Below are 10,468 nucleotides of genomic sequence, written 5' to 3' on the forward strand. Positions count from 1 at the left end.
ACAGCTCCACGCTGGATGGCGGGGGGGGGGGGAGCAGCAGCAGCAAAAGAAGAGAGAAAAGGCCCTCCCCCTTTTACCAGGCCGGGGGGAGCATGCGCATTAACGCCAGCAGGGAAGGGAGGCCCCTTTCCTCTCTCTCCGTCCGCGCCCTTTCCTATTCCGGGACAGGCTTGCGAGCGAGCAAGCGAGGCGGAGGCGGGCTGGTGTGTGTGTGTGGGGGGGGCGCTGTTGAGAAAGCGCGCGCGCGCGCGCCAAAGCGGGCGGGGTTTTGGCAACCCGGGAAACGGAGCAAAGGGAGATCCCACCCTCCAACCCCCCCCCCCAGTCCACCCACCTCTTTCTCCGGTAGGGCTTTTCCCGTCGGGGCAGCTGCGCCCTAACTCACCCGGCACCCCAAAAAAGAGCTTTCTGGGGTGTGTGTGTGTGTTGCGGGGGGGGGGAGTGCCAAGTGAGTGGCCCTGGGGGAGGAAGCTGCGGATGACTTTGCAGCCGGCGGAAGGAGCAGCAGCAGCAGCGACTGGAGGAGGCAGCGGCGACGGCGATTGCGGTTTGAGCAGCGGCTGCAGCGGCGGCGGCGCCGTCGAGCTCGGGAGCCCCGTGGAACGTTGAGGCTCCGGGAAGGAAAACACCCCCCATTGTGACGTCGCGTTCTTCGGAAGTGGAAAGTTTGTCCCAGCGTTCGAAAGGCGCGCCCGCTCGCCTTTGATCTCCTGGGCTCGCTCGCTCGAAAAGAAGGGACCCCCCCTCCGTCCTCCCCCCGCGGCCAGAGGAAGCGGCTACTTTTCTTTTCCCCCTCTCCCGCTGCTTCTTCCAAGGTGAGTGTGGCGATGATGGGAGGCTTCTCCCTTCATTTTCCCTGGGTGGGTGGGTGCGCGCACGTTTTTCTCCCCCCCCCCAATCCGGAGCAAGCCCTCCCCTCCTCACTGGGGGCGGCGGCGGCGGTTCCAACACGTGTGCCCCGTAACGAGGAGAAGCGCGGGCGTGGGTCGGGGACTCGCTCGGAACCTCTCTTGCCTGACCGATCGTGTGAACGCACTTTTCCCGGTCGACGCTCGTTTGAAGCCGTGCGGTGAGACGGCTCCGGGCTCCTTCAACCGCCCTTTGATTTGTACACCCCCCCCCCACACACAAATTTTGACAGATTTTGGGGTGGGGTTTTTAAGAGCTCCTTGGCTTCTTTCGCCCTCTCCACTCAACGTACACGCCTTTCCAGAAGTTGCCCAAAATCCTTGCAAAAAAAAGTTTGCAAATCTTTAAAGTGGGGGGCGCGATGAGGAAGAGGGCGCGTGGCTTTTTCACGACCCCGTCTGCCTTCCTGTTTGATTTCCGTACAGATCCGTAGAAGCGCCTGCAGGACTCGATTTGGGGTGGGGGATTAGGGGTGTGGGGTGGGGTCTGATTTGGCAAATCTGGTAGCTTTAACTCGCTTGCAAAGAGAAGCGAGGCGGGTGTGGGTCTCGCCTTTCCCCCCACCCCACCCCACCGACGTTGGAAACTTCTCCTGGGTGGGACATCTGGGGTTTGAATTAAAACTGCCGTTTAGACAGGAACAAGCGGAGCGAGCGCTCGGGCGGCTGCGGACGCGTGTTCGCTTTCCGGAAGCGGCGCGCACGCTTGCCTGAAAGAGGTGGGGCGGGGGGGGGGGTTGACTGGAGCAAGCAAGGGGGTCTCTCTTTCTCTCTCTCTCCAAATCTTTAATATGGGGAGGGGCTGCCGACCCCCACACCCGTTCTTTCCCTGCTTGGACAGTACTTTGCTAGATTTGAATCGGTGCCATGTTCAGAAGACGCTCTAGAGAGCCGAATTTGGTGTGTTGTGTGAATTGGGGCACTTTCTCCGAACTGGAGGGATTTTTTGGGGGGGGGGGAGGGATCTAATTCATCTGAGACTCCCCTGGGGGGGGGTGGAGAGGGGCTCGGACATCTCATTTCCTTCCAGTTATCTAGGGACCCGTGTCTCCCTCGCCGCCGCGCGCTTTTCCCTTTGTTACAGCTGCTTTCTCAAGAGCAAGCGAAAACTTCTTAATAAAGGCAAAAGACACGTGTGTTTCGCGCTCTCGTCTGGATGGTGCCCTTTGGCCTGCCCCACTCCGGTCACGTAGAGCTCTTTGACCCAGTTCCTCTGTAGCAATAGCGAGGGAGGGGAAAGGAGTTGAGCCACGGAGGAAATCTGTGAATTCGTTTTTGTTTCCATTCAGATCTTTCTCTCTCTGTGTTTCATTCTTTTCCATATCTGCCTGCCAAAAAAAAAAGGGGGGGGGGAGAAATCTTCAGCTTCTTGGAGGTTGCCATTTTGAAACGGGGGGAGTTGCTTTGGTTTTCGTTTTTTAAAAAGTCCTGGTGTGATTTTGAAATGCTTCGGGGAGCCTGATTTCCATTTCGGTTTGTTACTTCCAGTATGGAAGAGAGAAACTTTCCTCTGCGACTGTGTCTAAAACTTTTGTCACCTGTTCCTCAACTTGGCTGGGAATTATTTTTCTGCCATGCCTCTTTTTGTGTGTGTCTTCCTTCTCCCCTGTCCCAAAGTATTTTGAATTTTTGGAGAATTTTTTTTGGGGGGTGGGGAGAACAACAGACACCTGGAAAAGGAGCGTGGCAATAAAATCAAGTCTCCGTCAACGTAGAAAGTTCTTAACGCTCAGGATTGCAAATTAATTGCAATTAATAACTTTTTCGGCTGCTGGGCCCTAGCAAGGAACTGAAATCAAAACCCCAGGTTTGAAATGAGTGTGGGGTGTACATGCGTCTAGGCGTCTCTGTAAACTTGAGAGTGAGCTTCATACCTGTCCTGTGATGTTTTCTTCCATTGATGTGGCTTTTGCGTGTGGGAGAAATTGGGAATCAAAATGGAAGTTCACACTCTTGAAATTAGGGACGCACACAAACACAACCAGGTTACGGATTTGGAGCCTAGGCAGTCTCACCGAAACGAGGCTTTGTGACCCCGCTGCCAGTCCCTTTGGGAATTTGCAGTGGAAGAATCCCACCCACCTCACTGAGATCTGGTGTGGTGTTGAGGCAGGTTTTAGACTGGGGAAATCCTTTTTTCGGGTCCTTGCTCAGCTCCAAAGCACACTGGGAGGCCTTTTGCCTTCCTTGCAGGGTGTTGTGAGAATAATAATAATAATAATAATAATAATTTATTATTTGTACCCCGCCTGTCTGGCTGGGTCTCCCCAGGCACTCTGGACAGCTTCAAACAAAGATTTAAAAATACATTAAAATGTCACACATTAAAAACTTCCCTGAACAGGGCTGCCTTCAGATGTCTTCTAAATGTCAGGTAGTTGTTTATCTCTTTGACTTCTGATGGGAGGGTGTTCCACAGGGCGGGTGCCACTACCAAGAAGGCCCCGTGCCTGGTTCCCTGTAGCTTTGCTATAGGAATGACGGAACTGCCAGAAGGCCCTCGCGCTGGACCTCAGTGTCCAGAATATAAGGCAGAGGTAGGCAACCTGCGGCCCAATCGCCTTCTCAATCCGGCCCATGGACAGTCTGGGAATCAGCATGATTTTACATGAGCAGAATGTGTCCTTTTAGTTAAAATGCACCTCTGGGTTATTTGTGGGGCTTGCCTGGTGTTTTGACATTAGTAGAATGTGTGCTTTTATTTAAAATGCATCTCTGGGTTATTTGTGGGGCACAGGAATTCGTTCATTATTCCCCCATGGGGATTAGGATAGGACTTCTCCAGGAGTCCTTGCTTGTTCTGGGTTGGAGAGAAAAAAAAGTGAGGGAGGTGTTATTGCCTGGTTTCTGTGCTGCTTTGAGGCGGGTCAGGGTTCAAGTGCCCCCCCTGCCGCAGAATCCTTACATGACCTTGCTGGCCACAGTCCAGAGCAAAGGACGTGTATCGACGTTCTGCTGGAACGAACAGGACTCTGAACCTCCTGTGGGCTTCCCCCGCTGCCTCCCAGTCTCACTTCCCCTCTCTGTGAAATGGGTTTAAAAAAGCCCTAGTTTTATTATTGCTTTCTGCATTTTGGCCTCGCCTTCGAAGGAGCTCAAGGTGGCAGACGTGACTCTCCCCCCCCCCCCCCATTTCATTTAATTCTTCCGTGCGACAAGGGTAGGTTAGGCTGAGAGGTGGTGACTGGCCCCAGGTCAGCCGGTGAGCTTCGTGTGGCCCGGTGGGGATTTGAACTCGGGTCTCGCAGGGCATAATCTGGCGCTCTTAACCACTATGCCACACTGGCTCTTGGGGTGATTTGTGAAGGCAAGTCAGATGAAGGGCATAGGAAAGAGAGACCTGTGTGTGTTTACTCCTTCTGCCCTAAACTGCTCGGATGCAATCTAACCCCACAGTCGCCAGCCAGATGTCTATGGGATGCTCACAAGCAGGGCACAGGAGCAGTAGACTTGGAGAGTGGGAAGGGCTCCCCAAAGGTCATCTATTCCAACCCCCTGCAATGCTTATTTTGCCCCATATGGGACTCGAACCCACAGCCTTGAGATTAAGAGTCTGATGCTCTAGCCGTCTCTTGGTGTCCGCAATCCATAGGCAGCGTCCCTCTGATCCTGGAGGCAAAATATAGCCACCAGGGATAGCTCAGTTGGTAGAACTGAGAGATCCTTGATCTCAAGGTCAAGGGTTCGAATCCCGTGTTGGGCAAAAGATTCCCGCATTGCAGGGGGTTGGACTGGATGGTCCTTGGGTGTCCCTTCCAACTCCAGAATTCTGTGACCTTTCCTTCAGGGAGCTCGAGTACATGGTCCTCCCCAATATTACTCTCACAACAACCCTGGGAGGTAGGTTAGGTTGCGAGGTAGTTCCTGGCCCAAGATCACCCAGTGAGAATCGGGCAAGGACCAGACCCCTGCTCTCTCCCAGGGCCTGGTCTGACACTCTAACCACTACACCACACTGCCTGCCGTTATCTGGAGGCCCGCAAATTCCCCCACCCACGCGCTACTACAACTACTATTTTCGAGGCCTCAGATGTATGGGGAGAAGGATCTTAAAACCGAATGCCAGATTTGGCATTCTGGAAATCTGGATTTTTAAAAAAAGCCCCGCAAGGTTCTGGACCTTATGACTGTGACTGTCAGGGGTCAGATTGAAAGTGCGGGGGGGGGGAATCCTTTCAGATAGGCAGAAGTGAGATTGGTAGGACTTTTCAGTGGGGGTGTAATATTAGTAGGGGCTTCTGTGCCTCCCCTTGAATAAAACAAGTAGAACTAGACAAGCTTCCGGGGAAAATTTGGAACCGGCGAGACCAGAGATTTACCGAGGACTGGAATAAATTTACAGAGTATATTAAGAATATATGTGAAGCTCAATTAACATTTGTAGGTTTTCAAGAAACCCTGTGATAATAATGGAAAGAAATATTGTTTTATAATAACTGTTAAGATTAATTTGGTTAAAAAAAACCCAAAACAATACAGATGCAAGAAATGTGAACAATTGTGAAAACATGAAAATTTCCAGAAAGGTTGAAGGAAGTCTGAAAGTGGAAAGATTAGAATTGGATGTATAATTCAAATGGAATGTTTTTCATTTATTGTTAAATTTGAACATTTTATAAATAATTTTTTTTTAAAAAAAAAGAATAAAAGAAGTAGAACTAGCCATGCAAATCGTGCAACTCTGCAAATTTGAGGAACGCTGTTGCAATAATGCTGATAACGACAACAGCAGCGAAAATAATTTTATTATTCGTACCCCGCCCTTCTGACCCAACCGCCGGCCTGTTTCGCATTGCCATAGCGCTGGCGGCGACAGATGGAGCGTTTTGAGGCTGGCACACCCCCCCCCCAAATCTGGGGGGCTCCCTGTGCATGTCGGTCGGCAAGACCGTTAAGTGTCAGACCGTGAGAAGCAGTGGAGGAGAAGACAGCCAGGGGGTGAAGGTGCAGAAAGGGGAAGTGGTTTGAAAAACTGTTTCAAGCCAAGAAGAGGCTGGAGAGAAATAGGGGGTAAAGGCAGGAATTAGAGCCAGAGTCGCTAGGGCGGGAGTAGAATCACAGAATCCTAGACTTGGAAGGGACCCCAGGGGTCATTCAGTCCAACCCCCTGCAACGCTAAAGCATCCATGACAGATGGCCGTCCGATCAGCGGTTCCCAACCTGTGGGTCCCCAGATGTTGTTGGACTACAACTCCCATCATCCCTGAGCTCTGGCCTTGCTAGCTAGGGGTGATGGGAGTTGTAGTTCAACAACATCTGGGGACCCACAGGTGGAGAAAGGCTGGTTGTCGTTCCGGACTACAAATCCCATCAGTCCCTGCTGGCGTGGCCGGGGATGATGGGAATTGTAGTCCCGCAAGGGGATGCTTCCCTGCATGTAGCCTCCCCTGCGCTAGAGTGACGCGCAGCCCACATTTTCAGAGGCGGAAATGGAAGATCTCTGTGGGTGTAGGGTGACTATGCCCCATCCCTTTGGGTAAATAAGTAAATAAATCTACCCTTCATGCAGGAAGTTAGTGGGAAACCGGGTCAACTTCAAGCCCCAGAGAATGGTGCGAGTCTAGTCTTTCTGCCTCTAGGGCCCCTACGCAGTCCTTACTTCCTGTTCCTGTTCAGAAGCTGCTGTTTGGTTGGTGGAACTGTGGTGACGTTGTTGAGAATCGAGTCCTCGCATGTGACTAGTCCTCAATGCAATGGCTGTCCTGTGTGCATTCACCTCTTTCTAGCGAATCAGTTGCCCCCAAAGAAGTTACCCGTATTTTTCGCTCTATAAGACGCCCCAGACCACAAGACGCACCTAGTTTTTGGAGGAGGAAAACAAGAAAAAAATATATTCTGAATCTCAGATGCCAGAACAGCAAGAAGGATCGCTGCGCAGTGAAAGCAGCAATCCCTCTTGCTGTTCTGGCTTCTGGGATAGCTGCGCAGCCTGCATTCGCTCCATAAGACGCACACACATTTCCCCTTACTTTTTAGGAGGGAAAAAGTGAGTCTTATAGAGCAAAAAATACTGTAGGTGGGGGGGGAGGAAGGAACCAACTCTTCCTACCCTGGTCACCCGCCAGAGATTCTGAGCTCGCCACAGGCGACCAAGCGGACGACTGTTTTATATAAGCTTTGCCTGATAATGGTTGCCACCTTGAGTGTCATTGCCTGGGTACAAATTGCCAGAGGACATGGTGATGGGACCAGCCAAAGGAGAAGAGGGGGAATGATTCTGGAGGAACGTGGCTGGAGTAGGCAGCGGCTGGGGCATGTAAGGGTGAATATGATGAAATAAAATGTAAGCCAGAGCACCCTACTTATTGCATATTCCTGCATTGCAGGGGGTTCATAGAATCATAGAGTTGGAAGAGACCCCAAGGGCCATCGAGTCCAACCCCCTGCCAAGCAGGAAACACCATCAGAGCACTCCTGACATATGGTTGTCAAGCCTCTGCTTAAAGACCTCCAAAGAAGGAGACTCCATCACACTCCTTGGCAGCAAATTCCACTGTCAAACAGCTCTTACTGTCAGGAAGTTCCTCCTGATGTTTAGGTGGAATCTTCTTTCTTGTAGTTTGGATCCATTGCTCCGTGTCCGCTTCTCTGGAGCAGCAGAAAACAACCTTTCTCCCTCCTCTATGTGACATCCTTTTATATATTTGAACATGGCTATCATATCACCCCTTAACCTCCTCTTCTCCAGGCTAAACATGCCCAGCTCCCTTAGCCGTTCCTCATAGGCATCGTTTCCAGGCCTTTGACCATTTTGGTTGCCCTCCTCTGGACACGTTCCAGTTTGTCACTGTCCTTGAACTGTGGTGCCCAGAACTGGACACAGTACTCCAGGTGAGGTCTGACCAGAGCAGAATACAGTGGGTTGGACTCGACAATTCTATTATTGATCTCGCACCATTTTTTCCAAGGAGCGTAAGGTGGCATGAACGGTTCTCCCTCACCACCTCGTTTCATCTCCACGACAACCTGTGTGGTAGTTCCAGTTACAGATAGGTAGCCATGTTGGTCTGCCATAGTCAAAACACACAAAAAAATCCTTCCAGTAGCACCTTAAAGACCAACTAAGTTAGTTCTTGGTATGAGCTTTCTGAAGAAGTGTGCATGCACACGAAAGCTCATACCAAGAACTAACTTAGTTGGTCTTTAAGGTGCTACTGGAAGGAATTTTTTTTTTGTTTTAACCTGTGTGGTAGGTTAGTCTGAGAGGCAGTGACTGGCCTCAGGTCACCCAGTGAGCTCCATAGCCGAACGGGGATTCGAACCCTGGGCCCCTGCGTCCCACCCAGCACTCTCACTGCTACTCCGCACTAGCTGGCTGCCTTTCCTTGGGGTGCCCAGGTCTCAAGTTGCCCTGGGGAAGGTTGGGAAGGGGCTGATTAAGATGGGGAAACACAGATCAGAGAATCGTAGGAAGGGACCCCAAGGGTCATCTAGTCCAACCCACTGCAATGCCATGCAGGAATCTCAGCTAAAGCATCCATGACAGATGGCCAATGAACATCTGCTTAAAAACCTCAAAGAAGGAGAGTTTGCCACCTCCCGAGGGAGACCGTTCCTCTCCCAAACAGCTCGTATCGTCAGAAAGGGTCTTTTATCCCCTTGTTTAGTTGTTTAGTCGTGTCTGACTCTTCGTGACCCCCTGGACCAGAGCACGCCAGGCACTTCTGTCTTCCACAGCCTCCCGCAGTTTGGTCAAACTCATGCTGGCAGCTTCGAGAACACTGTCCCACCATCTCGTCCTCTGTCGTCCCCTTCTCCTTGTGCCCTCCATCTTTCCCAACATCAGGGTCTTTTCCAGGGAGTCTTCTCTTCTCCTGAGGTGGCCAAAGTCTTGGAGCCTCAGCTTCAGGATCTGTCCTTCCAGTGAGCACTCAGGGCTGATTTCCTTCAGAATGGATCGGTCTGATCTTCTTGCAGTCCATGGGACTCTCAAGAGTCTCCTGCAGCACCATAATACAAAAGCATCCATTCTTCGGCGATCAGCCTTGAATTTTGTGGGAGATGTCATTGAAAGGCTCCCCCCCCCCCAGCATCCGGCTCACAACCAGTACGTCTGCAGTCGTGCATCTCCCTAGCCCCTGCTTACCCCAAACAGCCGCCCATTGTGGAGCTTTCCCAATCCAGCCCTGATAAAACTCAGGTATACTATATAAGCTAGGATGCGGGTGGCGCTGTGGGTTAAACAACAGAGCCTAGGGCTTCCCGATCAGAAGGTCGGCGGTTCGAATCCCTGCGACGGGGTGAGCTCCCGTTGCTCAGTCCCAGCTCCTGCCAACCTAGCAGTTCGAAGGCACGTCAAAGTACAAGTAGATAAATAGGTACCACTCTGGTGGGAAGGTAAATGGTGTTTCCATGCGCTGCTCTGGTTCGCCAGAAGTGGCTTAGTCATGCTGGCCACATGACCCGGAAGCTGTACGCCGGCTCCCTCGGCCAGTAAAGCGAGATGAGCGCCGCAACCCCAGAGTCAGCTACAACTGTACCTAATGGTCAGCGGTTCCTTTACCTTTACAGTGGTACCTCGGGTTACAGACACTTTAGGTTACAGATGCTTCAGATTACAGACTCCACTAACCCAGAAATAGTACCTCAGGTTAAGAACTTTGCTTCAGGATGAGCACAGAAATCGTGCTTCGGCGGCGCAGTGGCAGCAGGAGGCCCCATTAGCTAAAGTGGTACCTCAGGTTAAGAACAGTTTCAGGTTAAGAACGGACCTCCAGAACAAATTAAGTTCTTAACCCAAGAATTTACAGTGGTACCTCGGAAGTCGAACGGAATCCATTCATAAAGTCCACTCGACTTCCAAAACGTTCGGAAACCAAGGCCCGGCTTCCGATTGGCTGCGGGAAGCTCCTGCAACCAATCAGAAGCTGCGGAAGATCTTTGGGCTCCGAAAAATGTTCGCCAACCTGAGGTACTATTTCTGGGTTAGCGGAGTCTGTAACCTGAAGCGTCTGTAACATGAATCGTCTGTAACCCAAGGTACCACTGTGCTCTTCTATATTGCATGGGGCCGATTGTAACCTGAAGTAGAGATCATGGAGGGCCTTGTTAATTTTGATATTCTCCTGTTTCCTCCTTCTCTTCAGCCTTGTATGGACTGTGGTGCTTGCCCGCAGCCATGGGGAAGATGCTATCAAAGATTTTCGGCAACAAGGAGATGAGGATCCTCATGCTGGGCTTGGATGCCGCCGGCAAGACCACCATACTCTACAAGCTAAAGTTGGGCCAGCCGGTGACCACCATCCCCACGGTGGGCTTCAACGTGGAGACGGTGACCTACAAGAACGTCAAGTTCAATGTCTGGGACGTCGGAGGGCAGGACAAGATCCGCCCTCTGTGGAGACACTATTACACCGGCACCCAGGGGCTGATCTTCGTGGTGGACTGCGCCGACCGCGACCGGATCGACGAAGGCCGGCAGGAGCTCCACCGCATCATCAACGACCGGGAAATGCGAGACGCCATCATCCTCGTCTTTGCCAATAAACAGGACCTCCCCGACGCCATGAAGCCCCACGAGATTCAGGAGAAACTGGGCCTCACGCGCATTAGGGACAGAA

The 10,468-nt window shown here is 51.8% G+C and overlaps 1 pseudogene across 1 annotated transcript in view; it reads left to right on the forward strand.

The window, feature by feature from the left end:
• The first annotated feature begins 341 nt into the window (after positions 1-341).
• LOC309375821 (ADP-ribosylation factor 6 pseudogene) overlaps positions 342-10,468 on the forward strand; it is a 12,172-nt pseudogene continuing 2,045 nt past the window's right edge. The window contains exons 1-2 of the transcript XR_014173318.1: positions 342-815; positions 9,995-10,467. The product of XR_014173318.1 is annotated as an ADP-ribosylation factor 6 pseudogene (transcript). The remainder of the gene's footprint in view (positions 816-9,994; position 10,468) is intronic.

This window comes from Podarcis melisellensis (assembly GCF_964234715.1).
Source record: "Podarcis melisellensis genome assembly, chromosome: 8".
In the NCBI taxonomy this organism is placed as follows: Eukaryota; Metazoa; Chordata; class Lepidosauria; order Squamata; family Lacertidae; genus Podarcis; species Podarcis melisellensis.